Source organism: Lissotriton vulgaris, chromosome 6 (genome assembly GCF_964263255.1).
Source record: "Lissotriton vulgaris chromosome 6, aLisVul1.2, whole genome shotgun sequence".
NCBI classification, from domain to species: domain Eukaryota; kingdom Metazoa; phylum Chordata; class Amphibia; order Caudata; family Salamandridae; genus Lissotriton; species Lissotriton vulgaris.
Window position 1 is genome coordinate 16,354,150 of NC_141694.1, and position 21,329 is coordinate 16,375,478.

The following is a 21,329-nucleotide window of genomic DNA, read 5'->3' on the forward strand; positions in this document are numbered from 1 at the left end:
CCCAGGACTCTCTCCCTTGCACTGCAAGCTGACTGTGTTCGGCTCTAGGGCAACACCGCCGTACAGAAGTGATGGAGCGGAGTCAACACCGCCGTACAGAAGTGATGGAGCGGAGTCAACACCGCCGTACAGAAGTGATGGAGCAGAGTCAACACCGCCGTACAGAAGTGATGGAGCAGAGTCAACACCGCCGTACAGAAGAGATGGAGCGGAGTCCAGACTGCCGTACAGAAGTGATGGAGCGGAGTCAACACTGCCGTACAGAAGTGATGGAGCGGAGTCCAGACTGCCATACAGAAGTGATGGAGCGGAGTCCAGACTGCCATACAGAAGTGATGGAGCGGAGTCCAGACTGCCATACAGAAGTGATGGAGCGGAGTCAACACCGCCGTATAGAAGTGATGGAGCGGAGTCAACACCGCCGTACAGAAGTGATGCCGTACAGAAGTGATGGAGCGGAGTCCAGACTGCCGTACAGAAGTGATGGAGCGGAGTCCAGACTGCCGTACAGAAGTGATGGAGCGGAGTCAACACCGCCGTACAGAAGTGATGGAGCGGAGTCAACACCGCCGTACAGAAGTGATGGAGCGGAGTCAACACCGCCGTACAGAAAAGATGGAGCGGAGTCAACACCGCCGTACAGAAGTGATGAAGCGGAGTCAACACCGCCGTACAGAAGTGATGGAGCAGAGTCAACACCGCCATACAGAAGTGATGGAGCGGAGTCAACACCGCCGTACAGAAGTGATGGAGCGGAGTCAACACCGCCGTACAGAAGTGAATGAGCGGAGTCCAGACTGCCGTACAGAAGTGATGGAGCGGAGTCCAGACTGCCGTACAGAAGTGATGGAGCGGAGTCCAGACTGCCGTACAGAAGTGATGGAGCGGAGTCAACACCGCCGTACAGAAGTGATGGAGCGGAGTCAACACCGCCGTACAGAAGTGATGGAGCAGAGTCCAGACTGCCGTACAGAAGTGATGGAGGAGCGGAGTCCAGACTGCCGTACTGAAGTGATGGAGCGGAGTCCAGACTGCCGTACAGAAGTGATGGAGCGGAGTCAACACCGCCGTACAGAAGTGATGGAGCGGAGTCAACACCGCCGTACAGAAGTGATGGAGCGGAGTCAACACCGCCGTACAGAAGTGATGGAGCGGAGTCAACACCGCCGTACAGAAAAGATGGAGCGGAGTCAACACCGGTGTACAGAAGTGATGGAGCGGAGTCAACACCGCCGTACAGAAGTGATGAAGCGGAGTCAACACCGCCGTACAGAAGTGATGGAGCGGAGTCCAGACTGCCGTACTGAAGTGATGGAGCGGAGTCAACACTGCCGTACAGAAGTGATGGAGCGGAGTCCAGACTGCCATACAGAAGTGATGGAGCGGAGTCCAGACTGCCATACAGAAGTGATGGAGCGGAGTCCAGACTGCCGTACAGAAGTGATGGAGCGGAGTCAACACCGCCGTACAGAAGTGATGGAGCGGAGTCAACACCGCCGTACAGAAGTGATGCCGTACAGAAGTGATGGAGCGGAGTCCAGACTGCCGTACAGAAGTGATGGAGCGGAGTCCAGACTGCCGTACAGAAGTGATGGAGCGGAGTCAACACCGCCGTACAGAAGTGAATGAGCGGAGTCCAGACTGCCGTACAGAAGTGATGGAGCGGAGTCCAGACTGCCATACAGAAGTGATGGAGCGGAGTCCAGACTGCCATACAGAAGTGATGGAGCGGAGTCAACACCGCCGTACAGAAGTGATGGAGCGGAGTCAACACCGCCATACAGAAGTGATGGAGCGGAGTCAACACCGCCATACAGAAGTGATGGAGCGGAGTCAACACCGCCGTACAGAAGTGATGGAGCGGAGTCAACACCGCCGTACAGAAGTGAATGAGCGGAGTCCAGAGTGCCGTACAGAAGTGATGGAGCGGAGTCCAGACTGCCGTACAGAAGTGATGGAGCAGAGTCCAGACTGCTGTACAGAAGTGATGGAGCGGAGTCCAGACTGCCGTACAGAAGTGATGGAGCGGAGTCAACACCGCCGTACAGAAGTGATGGAGCAGAGTCCAGACTGCCGTACAGAAGTGATGGAGCGGAGTCCAGACTCCCGTACAGAAGTGATGGAGCGGAGTCCAGACTGCCGTACAGAAGTGATGGAGCAGAGTCAACACCGCCGTACAGAAGTGATGGAGCGGAGTCAACACCGCCGTACAGAAGTGATGGAGCAGAGTCCAGAATGCCGTACAGAAGTGATGGAGGAGCGGAGTCCAGACTGCCGTACAGAAGTGATGGAGGAGCGGAGTCCAGACTGCCGTACAGAAGTGATGGAGCGGAGTCCAGACTGCCGTACAGAAGTGATGGAGTGGAGTCAACACCGCCGTACAGAAGTGATGGAGCGGAGTCAACACCGCCGTACAGAAGTGATGGAGCGGAGTCAACACCGCCGTACAGAAGTGATGAAGCGGAGTCAACACCGCCGTACAGAAGTGATGGAGCGGAGTCAACACCGCCGTACAGAAGTGATGGAGCGGAGTCAACACCGCCATACAGAAGTGATGGAGCGGAGTCAACACCGCCGTACAGAAGTGATGGAGCGGAGTCAACACCGCCGTACAGAAGTGATGGAGCGGAGTCCAGACTGCCGTACAGAAGTGATGGAGCGGAGTCAACACTGCCGTACAGAAGTGATGGAGCGGAGTCCAGACTGCCATACAGAAGTGATGGAGCGGAGTCCAGACTGCCATACAGAAGTGATGGAGCGGAGTCCAGACTGCCGTACAGAAGTGATGGAGCGGAGTCAACACCGCCGTACAGAAGTGATGGAGCGGAGTCAACACCGCCGTACAGAAGTGATGCCGTACAGAAGTGATGGAGCGGAGTCAAGACTGCCGTACAGAAGTGATGGAGCGGAGTCCAGACTGCCGTACAGAAGTGATGGAGCGGAGTCCAGACTGCCGTACAGAAGTGATGGAGCGGAGTCAACACCGCCGTACAGAAGTGATGGAGCGGAGTCAACACCGCCGTACAGAAGTGATGGAGCGGAGTCAACACCGCCGTACAGAAAAGATGGAGCGGAGTCAACACCGCCGTACAGAAGTGATGAAGCGGAGTCAACACCGCCGTACAGAAGTGATGGAGCGGAGTCAACACCGCCATACAGAAGTGATGGAGCGGAGTCAACACCGCCATACAGAAGTGATGGAGCGGAGTCAACACCGCCGTACAGAAGTGATGGAGCGGAGTCAACACCGCCGTACAGAAGTGAATGAGCGGAGTCCAGACTGCCGTACAGAAGTGATGGAGCGGAGTCCAGACTGCCGTACAGAAGTGATGGAGCGGAGTCCAGACTGCCGTACAGAAGTGATGGAGCGGAGTCCAGACTGCCGTACAGAAGTGATGGAGCGGAGTCAACACCGCCGTACAGAAGTGATGGAGCAGAGTCCAGACTGGCGTACAGAAGTGATGGAGGAGCGGAGTCCAGACTGCCGTACAGAAGTGATGGAGGAGCGGAGTCCAGACTGCCGTACAGAAGTGATGGAGCGGAGTCCAGACTGCCGTACAGAAGTGATGGAGCGGAGTCAACACCGCCGTACAGAAGTGATGAAGCGGAGTCAACACCGCCGTACAGAAGTGATGGAGCGGAGTCAACACCGCCATACAGAAGTGATGGAGCGGAGTCAACACCACCATACAGAAGTGATGGAGCGGAGTCAACACCGCCGTACAGAAGTGATGGAGCGGAGTCAACACCGCCGTACAGAAGTGATGGAGCGGAGTCAACACCGCCATACAGAAGTGATGGAGCGGAGTCCAGACTGCCGTACAGAAGTGATGGAGGAGCGGAGTCCAGACTGCCATACAGAAGTGATGGAGCGGAGTCCAGACTCCCGTACAGAAGTGATAGAGCGGAGTCAACACCGCCGTACAGAAAAGATGGAGCGGAGTCAACACCGCTGTACAGAAGTGATGGAGCGGAGTCAACACCGCCGTACAGAAGTGATGGAGCGGAGTCAACACCGCCGTACAGAAGTGATGGAGCGATTCAACACCGCCATACAGAAGTGATGGAGCGGAGTCCAGACTGCCGTACAGAAGTGATGGAGGAGCGGAGTCCAGACTGCCGTACAGAAGTGATGGAGCGGAGTCCAGACTCCCGTACAGAAGTGATGGAGCGGAGTCCAGACTGCCGTACAGAAGTGATGGAGCGGAGTCAACACCGTCGTACAGAAGTGATGGAGCGGAGTCCAGACTGCCGTACAGAAGTGATGGAGCGGAGTCAACACTGCCGTACAGAAGTGATGGAGCGGAGTCCAGACTGCCATACAGAAGTGATGGAGCGGAGTCCAGACTGCCATACAGAAGTGATGGAGCGGAGTCCAGACTGCCGTACAGAAGTGATGGAGCGGAGTCAACACCGCCGTACAGAAGTGATGGAGCGGAGTCAACACCGCCGTACAGAAGTGATGGAGCGGAGCCCAGACTGCCGTACAGAAGTGATGGAGCGGAGTCCAGACTGCCATACAGAAGTGATGGAGCGGAGTCCAGACTGCCGTACAGAAGTGATGGAGCGGAGTCCAGACTGCCGTACAGAAGTGATGGAGCGGAGTCCAGACTGCCGTACAGAAGTGATGGAGCGGAGTCAACACCGCCGTACAGAAGTGATGGAGCGGAGTCAACACCGCCGTACAGAAGTGATGGAGCGGAGTCAACACCGCCGTACAGAAAAGATGGAGCGGAGTCAACACCGCCGTACAGAAGTGATGCAGCGGAGTCAACACCGCCGTACAGAAGTGATGGAGCGGAGTCAACACCGCCATACAGAAGTGATGGAGCGGAGTCAACACCGCCGTACAGAAGTGATGGAGCGGAGTCAACACCGCCGTACAGAAGTGAATGAGCGGAGTCCAGACTGCCGTACAGAAGTGATGGAGCGGAGTCCAGACTGCCGTACAGAAGTGATGGAGCGGAGTCCAGACTGCCGTACAGAAGTGATGGAGCGGAGTCAACACTGCCGTACAGAAGTGATGGAGCGGAGTCCAGACTGCCATACAGAAGTGATGGAGCGGAGTCCAGACTGCCATACAGAAGTGATGGAGCGGAGTCCAGACTGCCGTACAGAAGTGATGGAGCGGAGTCAACACCGCCGTACAGAAGTGATGGAGCGGAGTCAACACCGCCGTACAGAAGTGATGCCGTACAGAAGTGATGGAGCGGAGTCAAGACTGCCGTACAGAAGTGATGGAGCGGAGTCCAGACTGCCGTACAGAAGTGATGGAGCGGAGTCCAGACTGCCGTACAGAAGTGATGGAGCGGAGTCAACACCGCCGTACAGAAAAGATGGAGCGGAGTCAACACCGCCGTACAGAAGTGATGAAGCGGAGTCAACACCGCCGTACAGAAGTGATGGAGCGGAGTCAACACCGCCGTACAGAAGTGATGGAGCGGAGTCAACACCGCCATACAGAAGTGATGGAGCGGAGTCAACACCGCCGTACAGAAGTGATGGAGCGGAGTCAACACCGCCGTACAGAAGTGAATGAGCGGAGTCCAGACTGCCGTACAGAAGTGATGGAGCGGAGTCCAGACTGCCGTACAGAAGTGATGGAGCGGAGTCCAGACTGCCGTACAGAAGTGATGGAGCGGAGTCAACACCGCCGTACAGAAGTGATGGAGCAGAGTCCAGACTGCCGTACAGAAGTGATGGAGCGGAGTCAACACCGCCATACAGAAGTGATGGAGCGGAGTCAACACCGCCGTACAGAAGTGATGGAGCGGAGTCAACACCGCCGTACAGAAGTGATGGAGCGGAGTCCAGACTGCCGTACAGAAGTGATGGAGGAGCGGAGTCCAGACTGCCGTACAGAAGTGATGGAGCGGAGTCCAGACTCCCGTACAGAAGTGATAGAGCGGAGTCAACACCGCCGTACAGAAGTGATGGAGCGGAGTCAACACCGCCGTACAGAAGTGATGGAGCGAGTCAACACCGCCATACAGAAGTGATGGAGCGGAGTCCAGACTGCCGTACAGAAGTGATGGAGGAGCGGAGTCCAGACTGCCGTACAGAAGTGATGGAGCGGAGTCCAGACTCCCGTACAGAAGTGATGGAGCGGAGTCCAGACTGCCGTACAGAAGTGATGGAGCGGAGTCAACACCGTCGTACAGAAGTGATGGAGCGGAGTCAACACCGCCGTACAGAAGTGATGGAGCAGAGTCCAGACTGCCGTACAGAAGTGATGGAGGAGCGGAGTCCAGACTGCCGTACAGAAGTGATGGAGGAGCGGAGTCCAGACTGCCGTACAGAAGTGATGGAGCGGAGTCCAGACTGCCGTACAGAAGTGATGGAGGAGCGGAGTCCAGACTGCCGTACAGAAGTGATGGAGGAGCGGAGTCCAGACTGCCGTACAGAAGTGATGGAGCGGAGTCCAGACTCCCGTACAGAAGTGATGGAGCGGAGTCCAGACTGCCGTACAGAAGTGATGGAGCGGAGTCCAGACTGCCATACAGAAGTGATGGAGCGGAGTCCAGACTGCCGTACAGAAGTGATGGAGCGGAGTCCAGACTGCCGTACAGAAGTGATGGAGCGGAGTCCAGACTGCCGTACAGAAGTGATGGAGCGGAGTCAACACCGCCGTACAGAAGTGATGGAGCGGAGTCAACACCGCCGTACAGAAGTGAATGAGCGGAGTCCAGACTGCCGTACAGAAGTGATGGAGCGGAGTCCAGACTGCCGTACAGAAGTGATGGAGCGGAGTCCAGACTGCCGTACAGAAGTGATGGAGCGGAGTCAACACTGCCGTACAGAAGTGATGGAGCGGAGTCCAGACTGCCATACAGAAGTGATGGAGCGGAGTCCAGACTGCCATACAGAAGTGATGGAGCGGAGTCCAGACTGCCGTACAGAAGTGATGGAGCGGAGTCAACACCGCCGTACAGAAGTGATGGAGCGGAGTCAACACCGCCGTACAGAAGTGATGCCGTACAGAAGTGATGGAGCGGAGTCAAGACTGCCGTACAGAAGTGATGGAGCGGAGTCCAGACTGCCGTACAGAAGTGATGGAGCGGAGTCCAGACTGCCGTACAGAAGTGATGGAGCGGAGTCAACACCGCCGTACAGAAAAGATGGAGCGGAGTCAACACCGCCGTACAGAAGTGATGGAGCGGAGTCCAGACTGCCATACAGAAGTGATGGAGCGGAGTCCAGACTGCCGTACAGAAGTGATGGAGCGGAGTCAACACCGCCGTACAGAAGTGATGGAGCAGAGTCCAGACTGCCGTACAGAAGTGATGGAGCGGAGTCAACACCGCCATACAGAAGTGATGGAGCGGAGTCAACACCGCCGTACAGAAGTGATGGAGCGGAGTCAACACCGCCGTACAGAAGTGATGGAGCGGAGTCCAGACTGCCGTACAGAAGTGATGGAGGAGCGGAGTCCAGACTGCCGTACAGAAGTGATGGAGCGGAGTCCAGACTCCCGTACAGAAGTGATAGAGCGGAGTCAACACCGCCGTACAGAAGTGATGGAGCGGAGTCAACACCGCCGTACAGAAGTGATGGAGCGAGTCAACACCGCCATACAGAAGTGATGGAGCGGAGTCCAGACTGCCGTACAGAAGTGATGGAGGAGCGGAGTCCAGACTGCCGTACAGAAGTGATGGAGCGGAGTCCAGACTCCCGTACAGAAGTGATGGAGCGGAGTCCAGACTGCCGTACAGAAGTGATGGAGCGGAGTCCAGACTGCCATACAGAAGTGATGGAGCGGAGTCAACACCGCCGTACAGAAGTGATGGAGCGGAGTCAACACCGCCGTACAGAAGTGATGGAGCAGAGTCCAGACTGCCGTACAGAAGTGATGGAGGAGCGGAGTCCAGACTGCCGTACAGAAGTGATGGAGCGGAGTCAACACCGCCGTACACAAGTGATGGAGCGGAGTCAACACCGCTGTACAGAAGTGATGGAGGAGCGGAGTCCAGACAGCCGTACAGAAGTGATGGAGCGGAGTCACCACCGCCGTACAGAAGTGATGGAGCGGAGTCACCACCGCCGTACAGAAGTGATGGAGCGGAGTCAACACCGCCGTACAGAAGTGATGGAGCCGAGTCAACACCGCCGTACAGAAGTGATGGAGCGGAGTCAACACCGCCGTACAGAAGTGATGGAGCGGAGTCAACACCGCCGTACAGAAGTGATGGAGCACAGTCCAGACTGCCGTACAGAAGTGATGGAGGAGCGGAGTCCAGACTGCCGTACAGAAGTGATGGAGGAGCGGAGTCCAGACTGCCGTACAGAAGTGATGGAGGAGCGGAGTCCAGACTGCCGTACAGAAGTGATGGAGGAGCGGAGTCCAGACTGCCGTACAGAAGTGATGGAGGAGCGGAGTCCAGACTGCCGTACAGAAGTGATGGAGCGGAGTCAACACCGCCGTACAGAAGTGATGGAGCGGAGTCAACACCGCCGTACAGAAGTGATGGAGCGGAGTCAACACCGCCGTACAGAAGTGATGGAGCGGAGTCAACACCGCCGTACAGAAAAGATGGAGTGGAGTCAACACCGCTGTACAGAAGTGATGGAGCGGAGTCAACACCGCCGTACAGAAGTGATGAAGCGGAGTCAACACCGCCGTACAGAAGTGATGGAGCGGAGTCAACACCGCCATACAGAAGTGATGGAGCGGAGTCAACACCGCCGTACAGAAGTGATGGAGCGGAGTCAACACCGCCGTACAGAAGTGATGGAGCGGAGTCAACACCGCCATACAGAAGTGATGGAGCGGAGTCCAGACTGCCGTACAGAAGTGATGGAGGAGCGGAGTCCAGACTGCCGTACAGAAGTGATGGAGGAGCGGAGTCCAGACTGCCATACAGAAGTGATGGAGCGGAGTCCAGACTCCCGTACAGAAGTGATGGAGCGTGTGAGAAGTTGGCCCGATATGCAGCGTTCGCTATTCTAGCGACCGCTATGTATCGTTCCAAACGACCCTTATGGTGATTGGTTGTAAGTCAACCTATAGACCAGCTATCCTAGTAGCGTGGATACGAGCAGTCTAAGGCTAAAGACTCGAGAGGGCGTGTTAAGCCAGCTGTTATACCATCACATACCCCTTGAACACCAAGTGAAAGGACACCACACAAGTGTTATGAAAATAAACAGTATATTTATTAAGAATCACAACAGCCCTGTACTCTTTATGAGGACAGGGTACTAAGCACAAACCAAATCTCTTAGGAAAATACTTCAAGTGCACAATTAAAACAAGTGTCCGAGGACACGGAAAGTTTAGTGGTCTCGGGCAGACCCGATAAGGCAAGTCGGAAGCGAGGGACTCGGGACCCTAGAGTAAAGAGACTATGCAGGCACCGAAATGCCGAAGTTACCTAGCCACGAGGGCTGCGGCTGCACAAGTCTTACAGGCGTCGGGGACGAGCCAGGAGCCGGAAGAAAAGGAGTTGCTGGCCAGCGACCAGTGATGAATAGTTCGTAGAGATCCAAGCCAGGATCAGAGATCGATGATACCTGAAAGCAGAGGGGACCAAGTTCGTACTACTAGCCAGTAGTCAGAGGGTGCCAGGAGGGCACCGGTTGGCCGTCACCTCGACCAGGTGAGTGGGCGACGCTAGGCTCTGCAGTCTCACGGACCAGGAGGCGTTATCGGCGACCAGGATGGAGGTGCGAGCTGTCCCACGAAGAACGATGCTGTCGGCGTCGCTGGGCCCAGGATTGGGGCAACAAGCCTTGGCAGATCTCGGGCCACGTGGTGGGCCTAAGATGGCGTCTTGGATGGACCAGGAGGGTCCGGGGTGCTCCTCTCGAAAAAGGGAGCAAGGGCCGGTCTGCAGCAACCAGACCAGCAGTGTTGGTTGTCGGATGTCGTCAAGGAAGGGCACAAGCCAGCGGCTAGTGACCAGACAACGTGCTGAGCAGCGAGCAGAAGGGCCCCACGCAGATCGTGGAGATGCTGGGAGACTGCACTTCGGTGCTGGAGCTGCTCAGGGTCGGGGCTTCTCGGACCCCAGAGCACTCACCAGAGAATTGCTTCGATGGTCGTGCTGGTTAAGAAAGCGTGCAGGTTTTGATGATGGCCGGTCCCCCGAGGTCTCGTCGCACCCACAGATCACAGCTGAGCTGATGACGTGGGTAGAGGTCGGAGGTGCCAGGGAAGCCGGTTCTCGTCGAGCTGGGCCGTCGGATCGTTGAGGAAGGACTTGCAGCAAACCGCAGAGTTCTTAGATGGTGCCCGCTGATGCAGGGTGACTACTCCTTAGTCACAAGGGAGAAATCTTGAGAAGAGTCTCGAATGTCCTTTCGTAGAAAATAGTTCTTGATTCAAAGATGATCTAATTTGGAAGGGTCCCCGCTCCGGCCTTTATTCTAAAGAAAGGGGTGGGTACATGACTAGGTCCTGCCCTAAGGGTGGGACCAGGAAGGGGGGTAGTTACACCCCTCTCCCCTGCCGGACTTTCCCCAGGCCAGGGCTGGCGCCCCTGGAACTGGTTCTGACCGGCAGATGCGTAGTGAGCACCGGGGTGCCACTCCGCAGTCACCTTCTCGCAAAAGCCCTACCTACCCAGAATACACAAACCCTGTCTGGGACGGTGCGAACACCGCCCTCGACAGGAAACCCTTTGTCCAAGCGCTCCTTGCTGGAAGGACTCCCAGCAGCAGGAGGTCAGACTCGTGTCTGTGGTGGCAGCATCCATTTTGTGGAGCTGAGGTTTTAGTTAACTTTAACCGGGGTTCACAGTTACGTACATGTCGTGTCCCTCTAGAAGGGCGGAATGCTAACCTCGTCGCCAGAATTGGTGAGAGGGCAGCATCCCGATTCGTATGACACCTTACTCGACATGCCTTGATAACGCGACACCGAAGTTACCGATGTGGTACGCGTTATCATGGAACAGCCATTGGGTCTTGATTCCGCAAGCTGCAACCGGGCTCGGCTCGGGCCAGAACCCAGCTCACACGAGCCCACGCACTCTGCCTTCAGGATTGTCAAGGCCTGCCATAGGAGTGACTGATAGGAACTCGGGTGTCCATTGTATGGTTAGATATAGAGCTACTATACCTAAAGCAAAGGGTGATTACACGACTTCGCCCCAGCTGTCATGCAGCCAGTTGTGTCAAATTTAGGAGGCCAGCCAGGGGTGGCATAATACATGCTGCAGCCCCTGGCGGCCCTGGGTACACCTATGCCCTGAGTTACAGGGTCTGATAAGGTGGCCCAGTACCAATTGGTAAATGCACCTAGGGTACATATCGTAATTTAGAAAGAGAACAGCCAGGCTGTGGGTCTGATTGGCAGGCCCACAGCCAGAGAAAGTCGTAAGCCAGTGAAACAAAAGCAAAAAATCTGGGTGATCATAGGATTGCAGACCCTACTCTCCTACATGACCCCCCCCCAAACGTCGGAACAATAAGCTAACCTTGACCAGGTGAGTCTTCTTGTTCTAAGTGGAAATATCTGGAGAGCCCATCGGCATTGCCATGATCAGTACCAGGTCTATGTTCCACTGTAAAGTCCATCCCCTGTAGGGAAATGGACCACCTAAGCAGTTTGGGGTTTTCACCCTTCATCTGATTTAGCCATAAGAGGGGCTTATGGTCGGTCTGAATCTTGAAGTGAGTGCCAAACAAGTATGGCCTCAGCTTCTTCAGGGCCCAAACCACAGCAAAGGCCTCCCTCTCAATAGCTGACCAATTCTTCTCTCTAGGGGTCAGCCTTCTGCTTATAAAAGCAATGGGCTGGTCTTGATCATCAAAATTCAGTTGAGAAAGAACAGCTCCCACACCCAACTCAGAAGCATCTGTTTGGACAATGAATGGTTTGGAGTAGTCCGGACTCTTAAGGATAGGCGCCGTGCACATGGCCTGCTTTAGGTCATTGAATGCTTTTTGACAGCTCGCTGTCCACTGAACCTTTTTTGGCATTTTCTTGCTTGTCAGTTCGTTTAATGGTGTCACGATGGAACCATAGTTCCTGACAAACTTCCGGTAGTATCCAGTCAGGCCCAAGAAAGCTCGAACCTGAGTCTGGGTGGTTGGAGGAGCCCAGTCCCTGATTGACTGTATTTTGCTCTCCAGTGGCTGAACCTGGCCTCCACCTACAAGGTGGCCCAGGTATACAACCTGTGTCTGCCCTATCTGGCACTTGGTGGCCTTGATAGTGAGGCCTGCTGCTTGCAGAGCCTCTAACGCTTTCCGCAGGTGGACCAGGTGATCCTCCCAGGTGGAGCTAAAGACAGCAATATCGTCTAGATACGCCGCACAGAAGTCATCCAGCCCAGTAAGGACTTGATTCACCAACCTTTGGAAGGTGGCAGGTGCATTTTTCAGACCAAAGGGCATCACCACGAACTGATAATGCCCACCAGGGGTAGAAAATGCGGTCTTAGGCTTGGCGTCCTCAGCTAACCTGATTTGCCAATACCCAGCTGTCAGGTCAAACGTACTTAGGTAGTTGGCCGAAGCCAATCTATCGATAAGCTCGTCTGCCCTTGGTATTGGGTGGGCGTCAGTCTTAGTGACTGCATTGAGACCCCTGTAGTCTACGCAGAACCTCATCTCTTTCTTACCGCCCTGGGTGTGAGGTTTCGGCACTAGAACTACGGGACTAGCCCAAGGGCTATCCAAGGGTTCAATGACTCCCAGCTCCAACATTTTCTGCACTTCACTCTTGATGCAGTCTCTAACGTGATCAGGCTGCCGGTAGATTTTACTCTTGACGGGCAAGCTGTCACCAGTGTCAACCTCATGGGTGCACCAATCGGTCTGACTGGGTGTTAGAGAGAACATATGTCTGAAAGACTGAAGAACCTGTTTACAGTCTTTCTGTTGATGTTCGGAGAGGCTGCCACAAAAGACAACACCATCGACCGATCCATCGTCAGGATTCTGAGTGAGCAGGTCGGGGAGAGGGTCACTCTCCTCTTCCTGTCCCTCATCTAGGGCCATGAGCAAACTCATGTCCTTCCTGTCGACATATGCCTTGAGCCTGTTGACATGAAGCACCCTATGGGGGCTCCGGGGAGTTCCCAGGTCGACCAGGTAGGTGACCTCTCCCTTTTTCTCCAGGATGGTGTAGGGCCCGGACCATTTGTCCTTGAGTGCTGCTGGGGCCACTGGCTCCAACACCCACACCTTCTGTCCGGGCTGGTAAACAGTCAAGACAGCCTTTTGGTCATGCCAAGCTTTTTGGAGTTCTTGGCTGGCCTTAAGGTTTTCAGATGCCTTCTCCATGTATTCAGCCATCCGCGAGCGGAGGCCAAGCACATAGTCCACTATGTTGGCTGCAGGCTTTTTGAGAGGTCTCTCCCATCCTTCCTTCACCAAACACAGGGGTCCTCTCACAGGATGCCCGTACAAAAGTTCAAAAGGGCTGTAGCCAACCCCCTTCTGTGGGACTTCTCTGTAAGCGAATAAAAGGCAGGGGATCAGGACGTCCCATCTACGCCGAAGCTTTTCAGGTAGTCCATGAATCATCCCTTTTAGGGTCCTGTTGAATCTCTCAACAAGCCCATTGCATTGTGGATGATAGGGTGTAGTGAACTTGTAGTTGACACCACATTCCTTCCACATAGCAGTTAAGTAGCTCGACATAAAGTTTGCACCCCTGTCGGAGACGACCTCCTTAGGGAAGCCCACTCTGGAGAACACTCCAACTAGGGCTCTTGCCACAACAGGCGCTGTAGTGGTCCTAAGGGGAATAGCTTCAGGATACCTGGTGGCATGATCCACTACCACCAGTATAAATTTGTGCCCTGATGCTGTTGGTGGTTCCATGGGACCGACGATGTCGATCCCCACCCGTTCAAAGGGCACCCCCACCACTGGCATTGGTATAAGGGGGGCCTTTGTCGTGCCACCTGACTTACCACTGGCTTGGCAAGTGACACAGGAGCGGCAAAACTCCTTGGTATCTTCGTTCATATGAGGCCAGTGAAAGTGTGAGACAAGCCTGTCCCACGTCTTTGTCTGGCCTAAGTGACCTGCTAAGGGAATCTCGTGGGCCAAGGTAAGTAGGAAACCTCGCTGAGACAAGGGTACAACCAGCCTCCTGGTCATGCCAGGCTTGGGGTCTCTTGACTCAGTGTACAGGAGTCCATCTTCCCAGTATACCTTGTGGGTACCTGTGGCGTTCCCAGCAGCCTCAGTAGCAGCCTGCTGTCTGAGGGGTTCAAGAGAAGGGCAGTCTAACTGGTCCTTCCCCAGGTCTTCCCTTGAGGGTCCCCCTGAACCCAGGAATTCAACTTGATCAAGTTCGAACTCTCTAGGCTCAGTTTCCCTCAATTCCTGTAGGTCAGCCTCCTCTGAGACTTGATCCACGACCTGGGGCAAGGGGGAAGGCGCAGCCTTAACCCTACCGCTCTTTTTCTTGGGAGGTGTCTGGTCCGTTGTTCCAGGATCCAGCACCTGTTCAGTGGGGCATTTCCTGACCTATGACCTGGTCACAGCGAACACATGTGCTGGCAAGCCTAACATTTCCATGTGAGTCCGGTGCTCCACTTCTGACCATTGTGATGACTCCAAATCATTGCCCAACAAACAATCCACTGGGAGGTCTGAACTAACTACAACCTTCTTTTGGCCAGTTACCCCTCCCCAGGAGAAAGCTACAATTGCCATACTGTGATTGGTAGTGACATTGCTTGCATTGGTCACCAGGAATTCTGTACCTGGCATGATCTGTCCAGGGTCCACAAAGTTAGGTGTCACCATGGTGACACTGGCACAAGTGTCCCTATAGGCCTGAGCCATTTTTCCGTTTATGAAAGGTGTCTGTCTGTATTTGCCCAAAGTATTGGGGCTTACGTCAGGGGACATATCCACATCCCCTGTACTGACAAGGACAGCCTGAGTGAGTGTGCCAACTAAGTTGTCACGCCCCTCAGAACCCAGGGTTAACCCTACTAAACCCTTGGGAGGTGCACTACCACTGCTGGCTGTACTAGGGGGCACAGGTGCCTTAGGGGCTGCAGTGGCAGGAGTCTGCCCTCCTTTCTTGGTGCACTCACTAAACCAGTGAGATTTACTTTTGCAGTATTGGCACCATCTTTTAGATTGGCCTTCTTTCTTCTTTTGGGGAGCCTGACCCCCACCCTCTTTGGGTTGTTGGGGACCTGTCGAAGACTTCTGGTCATTTTGTTCCCCCTTAGAATCTTTACCCTTCTGGTCTGCTTTCTTCTGACCACCTTGATTCTGGCCCTGGTTCTGTTTAACTCTCGTTCGAACCCATCTGTCTGCCTTCTTTCCCAATTCTTGGGGAGAGGTCAGATCCGAGTCGACAAGATGCTGATGCAACAACTGGTTCTGACAATTGTTTAAAATTTGTTCTCTCATCATCAAATTATACAATCCTTCGTAATCAGTAACCTTACTGCCCAGCAACCAGCCTTCAAAAGCCTTAGTGGCACAATCGACAAAGTCAGACCAATCTTGAGACTGCGTTTTCTGGGTATCCCGGAACAGCACCCTGTACTGCTCCGTGGTTAGGCCAAACCCTTCAACCAGTGTACTCTTCAAGACGTGGTAATTATTAGCATCCTCTACCCTTGTGGTGAGGAGCTTGTCTCTACCTTTACCTTCAAAGGAGAGCCACAAGATAGCTGCCCACTGACTCTGGGGAACACCCTGCACAGTGCAGGCTCTCTCCAAAGCAGTAATCCATTTGTGGATGTCGTCCCCTTGTTTAAAGGGGGGCACTATCTTACCAAGGTGTTTCGTATCAAAACTCCTTTCCCTATTGCTAGGTACAATGCTGCCACCAGTGGGGACTGCCCCACTTAACTGTTGCTCTCTAGCAAAGGCAAGCCTCTCTTTGGCCAGGGCAAGTTCTTCCCTTTCAATCCTCAGATTAGCTGACCTTTCTTTAGCTTCATACACTCTCCTCTGAGGGGACGTCATCCCTCTTTGAGAAGAGTTGTGAGAGCCATTGGTTTGAAGGGATCTGCCAGAGTCTCTTGACAGAGCTCTGGCTCGTCCATTCCCAATATTAAGCTGACCGGATAGCGGCCCCGGGGGTCCCCCAGTACCACTGTCATGTTTGCTTAAGTTGGACCTGCTTAGTCTGACGACTTCTACCTGTCCGTTATCTGCCTCATCCCCAGAGGGATCCTCATTCTCATCATCCTCTACATCTTCAGTCTCAGTTGAGAGGTGGATGAGGTCAGGATCGTCTCTGGTTCCCTCGAGGGGAGGCATGTCTCCTTCTGGATTAGAAGAGCTAAGACGGGTCTCAGCTTTTCTGGCATCATAAGTCTCCAAGAGACCAATCAGAAAGGACGTTGTGGGGTTAGACCCCTGCTTGATCTTCCTGGAGTGACACACCTGTCTTAACTCCTTGAAGCTCAGCACAGTATATCTTGAAGGGATGACCTGTGGAGGGTCAACTGACACAAGGGGAGACTCAGAGTTTCCTCCTTTGTCCGACATACTGTTTCTAGTGTGATGTAAGTGATGCACCTACCTACACTATGTGTTTACCTACTGATCCCTTGCTAAGAGTTGCAGCCAAGGTGTGCTAAGCCTTGAGGAGCTACAACAGCTGGTTCAGTAGAACTCAGAGTATTCTAAGCTTAGTTATATGTACTAACAGTACTTATGTGATCTTTCAACAAGATATTCTTAGGATACGTGTGGTAAAACAACAGCAAGCTCAAATCCCAACCGCTGCTCACCAATGTGAGAAGTTGGCCCGATATGCAGCGTTCGCTATTCTAGCGACCGCTATGTATCGTTCCAAACGACCCTTATGGTGATTGGTTGTAAGTCAACCTATAGACCAGCTATCCTAGTAGCGTGGATACGAGCAGTCTAAGGCTAAAGACTCGAGAGGGCGTGTTAAGCCAGCTGTTATACCATCACATACCCCTTGAACACCAAGTGAAAGGACACCACACAAGTGTTATGAAAATAAACAGTTTATTTATTAAGAATCACAACAGCCCTGTACTCTTTATGAGGACAGGGTACTAAGCACAAACCAAATCTCTTAGGAAAATACTTCAAGTGCACAATTAAAACAAGTGTCCGAGGACACGGAAAGTTTAGTGGTCTTGGGCGGACCCGATAAGGCAAGTCGGAAGCGAGGGACTCGGGACCCTAGAGTAAAGAGGCTATGCAGGCACCGAAATGCCGAAGTTACCTAGCCACGAGGGCTGCGGCTGCACAAGTCTTAGAGGCGTCGGGGGTCTTCGCTGACGAGCCAGGAGCCGGAAGAAAAAGGAGTTGCTGGCCGGCGACCAGTGATGAATAGTTCGTAGAGATCCAAGCCTGGATCAGAGATCGATGATACCTGAAAGCAGAGGGGACCAAGTTCGTACTACTAGCCAGTAGTCAGAGGGTGCCAGGAGGGCACCGGTTGGCCGTCACCTCGACCAGGTGAGTGGGCGACGCTAGGCTCTGCAGTCTCACGGACCAGGAGGCGTTATCGGCGACCAGGATGGAGGTGCGAGCTGTCCCACGAAGAACGATGCTGTCGGCGTCGCTGGGCCCAGGATTGGGGCAACAAGCCTTGGCAGATCTCGGGCCACGTGGTGGGCCTAAGATGGCGTCTTGGATGGACCAGGAGGGTCCGGGGTGCTCCTCTCGAAAAAGGGAGCAAGGGCCGGTCTGGAGCAACCAGACCAGCAGTGTTGGTTGTCGGATGTCGTCAAGGAAGGGCACAAGCCAGCGGCTAATGACCAGACAACGTGCTGAGCAGCGAGCAGAAGGGCCCCACGCAGATCGTGGAGATGCTGGGAGACTGCATTTCGGTGCTGGAGCTGCTCAGGGTCGGGGCTTCTCGGACCCCAGAGCACTCACCAGAGAATTGCTTCGATGGTCGTGCTGGTTAAGAAAGCGTGCAGGTTTTGATGATGGCTGGTCCCTCGAGGTCTCGTCGCACCCACAGATCACAGCTGAGCTGATGACGTGGGTAGAGGTCGGAGGTGCCAGGGAAACCGGTTCTCGTCGAGCTGGGCCGTCGGATCCTTGAGGAAGGACTTGCAGCAAACCGCAGAGTTCTTAGATGGTGCCCGCTGATGCAGGGTGACTACTCCTTAGTCACAAGGGAGAAATCTTGAGAAGAGTCTCGAATGTCCTTTCGTAGAAAGTAGTTCTTGATTCAAAGATGATCTAATTTGGAAGGGTCCCCGCTCCGGCCTTTATTCTAAAGAAAGGGGTGGGTACATGACTAGGTCCTGCCCTAAGGGTGGGACCAGGAAGGGGGGTAGTTACACCCCTCTCCCCTGCCGGACTTTCCCCAGGCCAGGGCTGGCGCCCCTGGAACTGTTTCTGACCGGCAGATGCGTAGTGAGCACCGGGGTGCCACTCCGCAGTCACCTTCTCGCAAAAGCCCTACCTACCCAGAATACACAAACCCCGTCTGGGACGGTGCGAACCCCGCCCTCGACAGGAAACCCTTTGTCCAAGCGCTCCTTGCTGGAAGGACTCCCAGCAGCAGGAGGTCAGACTCGTGTCTGTGGTGGCAGCATCCATTTTGTGGAGCTGAGGCTTTAGTTAACTTTAACCGGGGTTCACAGTTACGTACATGTCGTGTCCCTCTAGAAGGGCGGAATGCTAACCTCGTCGCCAGAATTGGTGAGAGGGCAGCATCCCGATTCGTATGACACCTTACTCGACATGCCTTGATAACGCGACACCGAAGTTACCGATGTGGTACGCGTTATCATGGAACAGCCATTGGGTCTTGATTCCGCAAGCTGCAACCGGGCTCGGCTCGGGCCAGAACCCAGCTCACACGAGCCCACGCACTCTGCCTTCAGGATTGTCAAGGCCTGCCATAGGAGTGACTGATAGGAACTCGGGTGTCCATTGTATGGTTAGATATAGAGCTACTATACCTAAAGCAAAGGGTGATTACACGACTTCGCCCCAGCTGTCATGCAGCCAGTTGTGTCAAATTTAGGAGGCCAGCCAGGGGTGGCATAATACATGCAGCAGCCCCTGGCGGCCCTGGGTACACCTATGCCCTGAGTTACAGGGTCTGATAAGGTGGCCCAGTACCAATTGGTAAATGCACCTAGGGTACATATCGTAATTTAGAAAGAGAACAGCCAGGCTGTGGGTCTGATTGGCAGGCCCACAGCCAGAGAAAGTCGTAAACCAGTGAAACAAAAGCAAAAAATCTGGGTGATCATAGGATTGCAGACCCTACTCTCCTACAGAGCGGAGTCCAGACTGCCGTACAGAAGTGATGGAGCGGAGTCAACACCGTCGTACAGAAGTGATGGAGCGGAGTCAACACCGCCGTACAGAAGTGATGGAGCGGAGTTAACACCGCCGTACAGAAGTGATGGAGCAGAGTCCAGACTGCCGTACAGAAGTGATGGAGGAGCGGAGTCCAGACTGCCGTACAGAAGTGATGGAGGAGCGGAGTCCAGACTGCCGTACAGAAGTGATGGAGCGGAGTCCAGACTGCCGTACAGAAGTGATGGAGGAGCGGAGTCCAGACTGCCGTACAGAAGTGATGGAGCGGAGTCCAGACTCCCGTACAGAAGTGATGGAGCGGAGTCCAGACTGCCGTACAGAAGTGATGGAGCGGAGTCAACACCGCCGTACAGAAGTGATGGAGCGGAGTCAACACCGCCGTACAGAAGTGATGGAGCGGAGTCAACACCGCCGTACAGAAGTGATGGAGCAGAGTCCAGACTGCCGTACACAAGTGATGGAGGAGCGGAGTCCAGACTGCCGTACAGAAGTGATGGAGGAGCGGAGTCCAGACTGCCGTACAGAAGTGATGGAGCGGAGTCAACACCGCCGTACAGAAGTGATGGAGCGGAGTCAACACCGCCGTACAAAAGTGATGGAGCGGAGTCAACACCGCCGTACAAAAGTGATGGAGCGGAGTCAACACCGCCGTACAAAAGTGATGGAGCGGAGTCAACACCGCCATACAGAAGTGATGGAGCGGAGTCAACATCGCCGAACAGAAGTGATGGAGCGGAGTCAACACCGCCGTACAAAAGTGATGGAGCGGAGTCAACACCGCCATACAGAAGTGATGGAGCGGAGTCCAGACTGCCGTACAGAAGTGATGGAGCAGAGTCAACATCGCCGAACAGAAGTGATGGAGCGGAGTCAACACCGCCGTACAAAAGTGATGGAGCGGAGTCAACACCGCCATACAGAAGTGATGGAGCGGAGTCCAGACTGCCGTACAGAAGTGATGGAGGAGCGGAGTCCAGACTGCCGTACAGAAGTGATGGAGGAGCGGAGTCCAGACTGCCGTACAGAAGTGATGGAGGAGCGGAGTCCAGACTGCCGTACAGAAGTGATGGAGGAGCGGAGTCCAGATTGCCGTACAGAAGTGATGGAGCGGAGTCCAGACTGCCGTACAGAAGTGATGGAGCAGAGTCAACATCGCCGAACAGAAGTGATGGAGCGGAGTCAACACCGCCGTACAGAAGTGATGGAGCGGAGTCAACACCGCCGTACAGAAGTGATGGAGCGGAGTCAACACCGCCGTACAGAAGTGATGGAGCGGAGTCAACACCGCCGTACAGAAGTGATGGAGCGGAGTCAACATCGCCGAACAGAAGTGATGGAGCGGAGTCAACACCGCCGTACAAAAGTGATGGAGCGGAGTCAACACCGCCATACAGAAGTGATGGAGCGGAGTCCAGACTGCCGTACAGAAGTGATGGAGGAGCGGAGTCCAGACTGCCGTACAGAAGTGATGGAGCAGAGTCAACATCGCCGAACAGAAGTGATGGAGCGGAGTCAACACCGCCGTACAAAAGTGATGGAGCGGAGTCAACACCGCCATACAGAAGTGATGGAGCGGAGTCCAGACTGCCGTACAGAAGTGATGGAGGAGCGGAGTCCAGACTGCCGTACAGAAGTGATGGAGGAGCGGAGTCCAGACTGCCGTACAGAAGTGATGGAGGAGCGGAGTCCAGACTGCCGTACAGAAGTGATGGAGGAGCGGAGTCCAGATTGCCGTACAGAAGTGATGGAGCGGAGTCCAGACTGCCGTACAGAAGTGATGGAGCAGAGTCAACATCGCCGAACAGAAGTGATGGAGCGGAGTCAACACCGCCGTACAGAAGTGATGGAGCGGAGTCAACACCGCCGTACAGAAGTGATGGAGCGGAGTCAACACCGCCGTACAGAAGTGATGGAGGAGCGGAGTCCAGACTGCCGTACAGAAGTGATGGAGCGGAGTCACCACCGCCGTACAGAAGTGATGGAGCGGAGTCACCACCGCCGTACAGAAGTGATGGAGCGGAGTCAACACCGCCGTACAGAAGTGATGGAGCAGAGTCAACACCGCCATACAGAAGTGATGGAGCGGAGTCAACACCGCCGTACAGAAGTGATGGAGCAGAGTCCAGACT

At 54.5% G+C, this 21,329-nt stretch overlaps 1 protein-coding gene across 2 annotated transcripts in view; it reads right to left on the bottom strand.

Moving 5' to 3' along the window:
- CRIP3 (cysteine rich protein 3) overlaps nt 1-21,329 on the bottom strand; it is a 743,798-nt gene that overhangs the window by 424,779 nt on the left and 297,690 nt on the right. The gene's annotated exons all lie outside the window — the stretch shown is intronic.